Source organism: Lathyrus oleraceus, chromosome 6 (genome assembly GCF_024323335.1).
Source record: "Lathyrus oleraceus cultivar Zhongwan6 chromosome 6, CAAS_Psat_ZW6_1.0, whole genome shotgun sequence".
NCBI classification, from domain to species: domain Eukaryota; kingdom Viridiplantae; phylum Streptophyta; class Magnoliopsida; order Fabales; family Fabaceae; genus Lathyrus; species Lathyrus oleraceus.
The window spans coordinates 429634433-429643533 of NC_066584.1; the positions used below are offsets into that span (position 1 = coordinate 429634433).

The following is a 9101-nucleotide window of genomic DNA, read 5'->3' on the forward strand; positions in this document are numbered from 1 at the left end:
TTTTTTTTTTTCATAATAAGAAGGGGAAATAACAATGAAAGGGAAAATAACATACTTGAAAAAAAACTGAGAATGGAAAGAATATTGTTTCCCCCCCATACTTAAACTAAACATTGTCCTCAATGTTTTAAGGAAGTGAAATACAAGATGGAAAGGAAAAAAAAAAAAAAAAAAAAAAAAATAACAACTAAGGCTGCCTTCCGCCTCTGGTTCTTGGACCTGGTGATCTTTGACGTATGTCTAAGTTGTCGAACCTGTTGAACAATTCAGTAAACCGCTGGTCGGTTATGGCATTCCGAGCGTCCTGTTGCTGTTGCATTTGACGCATCATCTGCATCATCTCCATATTCTGTGCCTGCATACCATCGATAGCATCCATAATGTCATCGTTGGTCGCAGGCCTTCGTCGTCGACGACGTTGGGAGGATGGGCCGGCTGCATTACTGGAAGGGTTTAGCGGGACTGATTGTTGTGTTGGCGGATGATCACTTTGTTCCGTTTCTTCAAACTCATCTGTTTGCTGGTTTGTTTGTGAAGGCTCGGTGGTTTCAGGAGCGCTAAGATCGTAGAGGTGGCGGTCGGGGTTTGTGACATCAGTTAGGGTGGTATTGGGTAGCACAACACTCGGGACTGCTTGGTTGTTCACCATAAGATAATAGCCTCCGCCTACTCTGTTTTTAATCAGGCGGCTGGAGCGGCAATAGCTGATATCCATAGACAGGGGAGGTAGGGATTCTAAAGTTTGGAGTTTATCCCCTAGGTTCAGGCCAAGTGCTATGGAGGTTATTAATCCACCAATTATAAAGGGTTGCCGGCCTCTAGCACATAAGGTGCGGATATGATGAAAGAGAAAAGAGGCGGCGTTTACCTTAGTATCCGGTTCGAAAACGCACTGGAGGAAAAATAACTCCTTCGAGTTAACCTTACTGTTGTTTGGTCTTCCAAAAAGTGTGTTTTGCAGGATACGGAGAAAATAACGGATGGTGGGGTTATGGATGTGGGAGAGAAGGAGTTCTTCCCAGTTGTAGGTATTTATACCGGAAATTTTCTTAAAAAGATCGAAGACTAGAACTGTGTTCCAGTTTGAGGTTGGAGGGATTCTGGCATGCAGCAGACCTTCTGTGGGAAATTGTAGCATGGCACTCAATTGGCGTTGGGTTAGAGAGTACTCGGTGTTAAACATACGGAAGGTTGCCGTACCGGTTAGAAATTCACCTTCACCGGCGGGAGTGGTGTAGTCGTAAGAACTTAGGAATTCTAAGGTTAGGGAAGGGTAGGTGGGTTGGTTATGGGTGCAAAGGAAGGTTAAATCGGCTTTACGGAGCATCCACTCGATACCTTGGAGTAAGCCCAATTGTTGTAAACAAGTTAAATCGGGGTACCTGGTGGGAGCGACGCCTCGCTGTTGGAAACGCTCGAATTGCTCTTGCTGATAGTTGTCATCTCCGGATCGGAAGATGATATTTCCGAAATTTTGATTGCCCGCCATTGTGATGAATTTTTGAAGGGATGATTTGGAAAGGAAAAGAAGTGTGTTTGATATGAGAGAATTGTTTTGTGGTGAATGAAGGAGGTTTTGGTAGGTATTTATAGGAGAAGGGTTGGAAGGTAGAAAGAAAAAGTGGTTGAAAAGTAATTAAGTGTGGTAAATGAAAAATGAATGGGGAATGTAAAAAAATCAAAGTGTAACGTTCGTCTCCAACGGCTCCTTAACGTTCACTTGTCTGAAGGGCGTTACGCTCGTCACAGGGGTGTGACGTTCGTAACAGGCGTTTTGCGTGCCGTTCGTCATGGAGTGTGTGACGCTCGTCACACCTCCTTTTTGGCAAGGCTTCAGTGGCGCTTCACAGAATTACTTTGGCGTATTTTAATGTTTTATTTTGCTTATGATCAGTTTAGTATGCAATTTTAATGCAATGTGCACGCTTACTTGCTTTGTATAATGATAATAGTAGGTAACAACAGTAGAACATAATAGCCATCGCATAATAAAATTAATTAAACAGCTTCAATAAAATTGATCATAAAGTATTACAGGGAAGGAAAATAATGAAATGAAACAGAAATAAACATGAATTCAAACAACATTAATGAAAAAAAATCTAGCCTAAAACTAAATAACTTAGAAAGAAATATAACTAAATTCCATCTATCTTCGGATCTCTGGCCGGAGGAGCAAAAGAGTTAACATGATGCCGTAACATACGTAACTGACTTGCCGTTCTGCTCATGCATTCTAGGATTTCAAGTCTCAAGTTATGGAAATCTTCCCTGAGGGCGTCTTGCTCTGACATCAAGGCTTCAATGACTGTTTTAATATCTGTTCCTGGCATATGATGTCGGAGATCAGGCATGACTGATTCTTCGGTCAGGACAGGCTGAGGAGGAGGATCAATATCATAGTAGCCGGAAGGTGTCTGAGGGTCAGACTCAGCAAGAGAGATATGGTCAACATAGTGCTCATAGTCGTCACAAATCTCATAATCCTGGATGGATTCAGTGGATCCAGCCGGAGTTGGGGTTTCATTCAGGTTATAGAGCCAGTTCCTTTGATTATGAACACTAGTTCTAGGATCGGGCATGGTGAATAGGCAGAGAACCTGGTTATCAATAATAAGCTCGAACTCATCAGACCCTATGTTTGCTATAAACATAGTGTTGAAGAGGAAGGGTATACTCATAGTAGTAATGCCACAAAAAGGGTTAAGGTCAAGCATAGGCTGACGTAGTCCAATAGCATTACCTATCATAGTGATCAAACCGCCTATTCTAATGGGTGCTCGCTCATCCTGGATAAGGTGGTCCAAATTAGCTAACATAAAAGTAGCACCGTTTACTGGACGGTTCTGGGAAGCACAAAATATGATGAAGAGTTCATCACGTGAAACTGAAGTACTATTTGGCTTCTTCCCAAATAAAGTGTGGGTCAGGATCTTATGGAAATAGCGAAAAGCCAGGTTATGTATGTTTCCAGAGAGAAACTCATGTTCTTCGGGCTCATCATTTCCAGTCAGCTTACCCCAAAAGTGTTCAAGCTCTCTATATTCAAAAAGTTCTTCCTGGCTTACAGTGAATGTATCAAAGGAGGTAGGAAAACCCAAAAGGTTGGTGAAGTCTCTAATATTAAATTGGTACTCCATATTGAACATTCTGAACTGGATAAAACCTCTGCTAATTCCTTTTCCATGGCTAGGTAGATAGATTAATGAACTAAGGAATTCTAGTGTGAGTCTCCGGTAGGTGGTGAAATGTCTCAGGATAGGGGAGGTCTCCCATCCTATCTGATTCAGCAAAAACAGGACACTCTGTCTCAGTCCAAGGGCAGTCATAGCCCAATCATCAGCATATAAACTAGGTAGCATCTCTCTAGCGGCTAGTTCTTCAAACTTTTGTTTCTGAGCCATTCCTCTGAACTTGATACCCATACGATCAAAATGTCCCATCTGGTTAGTGTTAACTAGAGAAAAGAAACATGAGTTTAAGTCAGGATTTGGCCAAATGCCGAAAGAAGAAAAGAATTATTATTATTATATATAGATATATTTTTTCTTTTTGAATAAATCAATAATGAATACTAAATAGAAATTAAAAGAATAATTAAGAGAAAAATAGAGAAATGATAATAATAATAGAATAATAAAATAACAGATTAATTTGTGGGTTGTCTCCCACTAAGCGCTTTGTTTAAATGTCGCAAGCTCGACAAAGAAACTGTTAAATATAGTCTATGAGTCCTGGGGGCGTTTCGTCTAAGTGTAGAATTTGCGAATCCTCGTTGGTTTCCGCATAGTGATAATGTTTCAGACGTTGCCCGTTTACGGTGAACGGTTCTGTAGATTGTCCTTTTATTTCTACCGCTCCACTGGGAAAGATTTTAGTGATATGAAAAGGTCCTGACCATCTGGATCGTAGTTTTCCCGGGAATAACTTTAGTCTAGAGTTAAATAAAAGTACTGCGTCGCCTTGCTTGAAGACTTTCCTTGATATACGCTTGTCATGCCATTGTTTTGTTCTTTCTTTATAGATTTTGGCATTTTCATAGGCGTCTCTTCTGAGTTCCTCTAATTCGTTTATGTCAAGGATTCTCTTTTCACCGGCGGCTTTATAATTCAAATTTAAATTTCTAATAGCCCAATAGGCTTTATGTTCTAATTCTACCGGGAGGTGACAGGATTTTCCATAAATGAGCTTAAATGGGGTCGTCCCTATGGGAGTTTTATAAGCAGTTCGGTATGCCCATAAAGCTTCTGGTAATTTCAATGACCAATCTTTCCTTGAAGTGGCGACCGTTTTTTCTAGTATTTGCTTGATTTCTCTGTTAGATACTTCCACTTGTCCACTGGTTTGAGGGTGGTAAGGTGTTGCTATCCTATGTCTCACTCCATATTTAAGTAGTAGTTTTTCGAGTACCTTGGATATAAAGTGTGATCCACCATCACTGACTACTATTCTTGGGATGCCAAATCTCGGAAATATTATATTTTTAAAGAGTCTAGTTACTACTCGGGTGTCATTTGTTGGAGAAGCTATAGCTTCGATCCATTTTGATACGTAGTCAACTGCCACGAGTATGTATTTGTTACCGAAAGAGGATGGAAAGGGTCCCATGAAGTCTATCCCCCACACGTCAAAAATCTCTACTTCCAAAATACCTTTTTGTGGCATCTCGTCACGTCTAGATATGTTTCCCGTGCGTTGACATCTGTCACACTCCTTAATAGCCGCATGTACGTCCTTCCATATAGTTGGCCAATAAAAGCCAGCTTGTAGGATTTTAGAGCAGGTCTTGGATGTACTTGTGTGTCCACCATAAGGCGCAGAGTGACAGTGTTGGATTATATTTTCTACCTCTTCTTCGGGTATACATCGACGGAAAATACCATCGGGGCCTCTTTTGAAAAGTAAGGGATCATCCCAGTAATAGTGTTTTATGTCGTGGAAGAATCGTTTCTTCTGCTGGTAAGATAAAGTAGGTGGAACTATTCCGGCAGCTAAATAATTGACTAGATCAGCGTACCATGGTATGACAGATATAGCTAAGGTGGTTTCTACTTGCATGTCGGAGTTGTTCTTTTCCAAAGTAGCTATGAGTTTATCATACGAGAAATCATCATTAATGGATGTTCTTTCTGGTTCAAGGTTCTCAAGTCTAGAGAGGTGGTCTGCTACTACGTTTTCAGTTCCTTTCTTGTCCTTGATTTCTAAGTCGAATTCTTGTAGTAACAAGATCCATCTTAGGAGTCTAGGTTTAGCATCCTTTTTTGTTAAAAGGTACCTGATAGCAGCGTGATCAGTGTAAACTATTATTTTGGCTCCTACCAAGTAAGAACGAAATTTATCTAGCGCAAATACCACTGCTAGGAGTTCTTTCTCGGTTGTGGCATAATTCATCTGTGCTTCATCCAGGGTTCTGCTAGCGTAATATATAACGTGAAGCTTTTTATCCTTTCTTTGTCCTAAAACAGCACCTACAGCATAATCACTGGCATCGCACATTATTTCGAATGGTTCATTCCAGTCTGGTGTCTGCATAATGGGTGCGGAGATCAATGCTTGTTTAAGAGTTTGAAATGCTTTTAAACAATTATCGTCGAATATGAATTCAGCATCTTTCATCAACAGTCCGGTTAAGGGTTTGGTTATCTTAGAGAAGTCTTTGATGAATCGTCGGTAAAAACCGGCGTGTCCTAGAAAGCTTCGTACTTCTCTCACGGTTCTTGGGGGTTGAAGATTTTCGATTACCTCTATTTTGGCTTTGTCTACTTCAATTCCTCTGTTCGAGATGATGTGTCCTAAAACAATTCCTTCTTGTACCATAAAGTGGCACTTTTCCCAATTAAGTACTAAGTTTACTTTTACACATCGCTCCAGAACTCTTTCCAGGTTTTCAAGGCATTCTTCGAAACTTTGTCCGTATACAGAAAAGTCATCCATAAATACTTCCATGATGTTTTCGAGAAAGTCGGCGAATATTGCCATCATGCATCTTTGAAAAGTTGCAGGGGCATTACACAGACCAAACGGCATTCGTCTATACGCGAAGGTACCAAAAGGGCATGTGAATGTTGTCTTTTCTTGGTCATCAGGGTGAATTGGTATTTGAAAGAAGCCTGAATAACCGTCTAAATAACAGAAATGTGAATGTTTAGCTAATCGTTCTAACATTTGGTCAATGAATGGTAAAGGGAAATGATCTTTTCGGGTTGCTTTGTTTAGTTTCCTATAATCAATGCACATTCTCCATCCCGATTCGATTCGTTTAGTTATAGTTTCTCCTTTTTCGTTTTCAATAACGGTTATGCCTCCTTTTTTGGGTACAACGTGTACAGGACTAACCCATTTGCTGTCAGATATAGGATATATAATACCTGCTTCTAATAACTTGGTTATTTCTTTCTTTACTACCTCACTTAGGATCGGATTTAGTCTTCTCTGGTGTTCCCTAGAGGTTTTACAGTCTTCTTCTAACATGATGCGGTGCATACAAATAGAAGGGCTTATTCCTTTAAGATCGGTGATGTGGTATCCTAGTGCAGTTGGATATTTTCTTAAGATATGTAGGAGTTTTTCTGTTTCGAGTCTTCCTAGATCTGCATTAACTATCACAGGTCGTTCAAGTTCTAAGTCTAGGAATTCATATCTCAGATTTTTGGGAAGTGTTTTCAAATCAGGGGTTGGTTTGTTAAGACACTGCGTAGGATCTGGTGTTATTGCTAGGCATTGTTTAGATTTGTCCTCTAAAAGATAATCTGATGGTTTGACTTCTCCTGACTCTGCTTCTTTTATGCATTCATCGATGATATCCATGAAGTAACATGTATCTTCTATTGCAGGTGCTTTCAAGAATTGGGAAAGAATGAATTCAATTTTTCTTCACCTACTTCGAAGGTGAGTCGTCCTCGTTTTACGTCTATGATTGCACCGGCAGTTGCTAAGAATGGTCTTCCTAGTATAATAGGTGTCGTATCATCTTCTCTAATGTCCATAATTGTGAAGTCAGTGGGAATGTAAAACTGACCTATGCGTACGGGAACGTTTTCAAGGATTCCTACAGGATATTTGATGGAACGATCTGCTAATTGCACAGACATTTTGGTCGGTCTTAATTCTCCCATCTCTAGTTTCTTACATATGGATAAGGGCATAACGCTAATTCCGGCTCCTAAATCGCATAAGGCTTTGTCGATGACAAATTTTCCTATGTGACAGGGTATAGAGAAGCTACCCGGATCCTTGAGTTTAGGGGGCATGTTTTGGATTATAGCGCTACATTCGGCAGGGAGTGTAACGGTTTCGCTATCCTCAAGTTTCCTCTTATTAGAAAGAATTTCTTTTAAGAATTTAGCATATGAGGGCATCTGCGTAATAGCTTCGGTAAACGGAATTGTAACATTTAATTGTTTAAGGAGATCAACAAATTTTCTAAATTGGCCTACATCTTTGGTTTTAACAAGCCTTTGAGGGTAAGGTATAGGTGGTTTGTAAGGTGGTGGAGGTACATAAGGTTCCTTCTTTTTTAGGGTTTCCTTATTACTCTCTTCCTTTTCCTTAGGTTCACTTTCCTCAATGGATTTCTCAGGGTTTTGGTTTTCTATCCTTGGGTCAGACGGTCCTTCCACTTCCGTTCCACTTCTCAATATAATTGCATGAGCTTGGCTTCTCGGATTGGGTTGGGGCTGTCCAGGGAATGTACCAGTTGGTGCAGCAGTAGGTGCTTGTTGTTGAGCTACTTGAGATATTTGCGTTTCCAGCATTTTGTTATGGGTAGCCAGGGCATCTACTTTGCTTGCTAGTTGTTTAAGTTGTTCGCCAGTGTGTATGTTCTGGTTTAAGAAATCTTTATTGGTTTGTTGTTGGGAAGCTATAAAGTTTTCCATCATGATTTCCAAGTTGGATTTTCTAGGGGTATTATTGTTAGGATTCGGTGTCTGATATCCTGGAGGTATAGATGGGGCTTGATTTGGAGACTGTCCAGGTGCGTATAAAGCATTATTACTCTTATATGAGAAGTTTGGATGGTTCTTCCAATTTGGGTTATAGGTATTCGAATAGGGGCTTCCTTGAGCATAGTTTACTTGCTTTGTTTGGATTCTAGTCAAGAGTTGACATTCCGCAGGAGTGTGGCCTTGGATTCCATAGACCTCGCAATTCTGAGTTATAGCAACCACGGCTGCTGGAGGCGATACGTTTAAACTTTCAATCTTCTGGACCAAAGCATCCACTTTTGCATTGACGTGATCAAGGTTACTTATCTCGTACATGCCAGTTTTCGGTTGAGGTTTTTCCACTGTTGTTCGTTCGGTTCCCCACTGATAGTGGTTTTGAGCCATGCTCTCGATAAGCTGGTAAGCATCAGCATAAGGTTTGTTCATTAGTGCACCACCTGCAGCGGCGTCTATTGTTAACCTTGTATTGTATAAGAGACCATTATAAAATGTGTGAATTACTAACCAGTCTTCCAAACCATGGTGTGGGCAAAGTCTCATCATGTCTTTGTATCTTTCCCATGCTTCGAAAAGAGACTCGTTATCTTTCTGTTTAAATCCGTTTATCTGGGCTCTTAACATAGCTGTTTTGCTTGGCGGAAAATATCGGGCAAGAAAAACTTTCTTCAACTCGTTCCATGTGGTGACTGAGTTGGAAGGAAGAGATTGAAGCCATCTTCTAGCGCTATCTCTTAATGAGAAAGGAAAAAGACGAAGTCGAATTGCCTCTGAAGTGACACCATTAGCTTTAACAGTATCAGCGTATTGGACAAATACGGATAAATGAAGGTTTGGATCTTCGGTAAGATTTCCAGAGAATTGGTTCTGTTGCACAGCCTGCAACAACGAAGGTTTAAGTTCAAAGTTGTTTGCTTCGATTGCGGGTGGAGCAATACTTGAATGCGGTTCATCTTGCGATGGAGCGGCGTAATCTCTAAGAGCACGAGCTGGTTCTGCCATCTCGGTTAAAGAAGGAAAATCTTTGAGATCAGGAAGGTCTATAGGAGGGAGATTGTTTTCAGCACGATATTCCCGAATTCGTCGTAAGACTCGGAGATATAGTTCGATGTCGTTGATTCGTAAATAGAGCGGTTCGCCTTGAGAGCGAGTGCGTGG

General features: G+C 40.7%; 1 pseudogene; it reads left to right on the plus strand.

Moving 5' to 3' along the window:
• Nucleotides 1-8460: 8460 nt before the first annotated feature.
• On the plus strand, nt 8461-8560 carry LOC127098701 (uncharacterized; annotated as a pseudogene).
• Nucleotides 8561-9101: the final 541 nt, after the last annotated feature.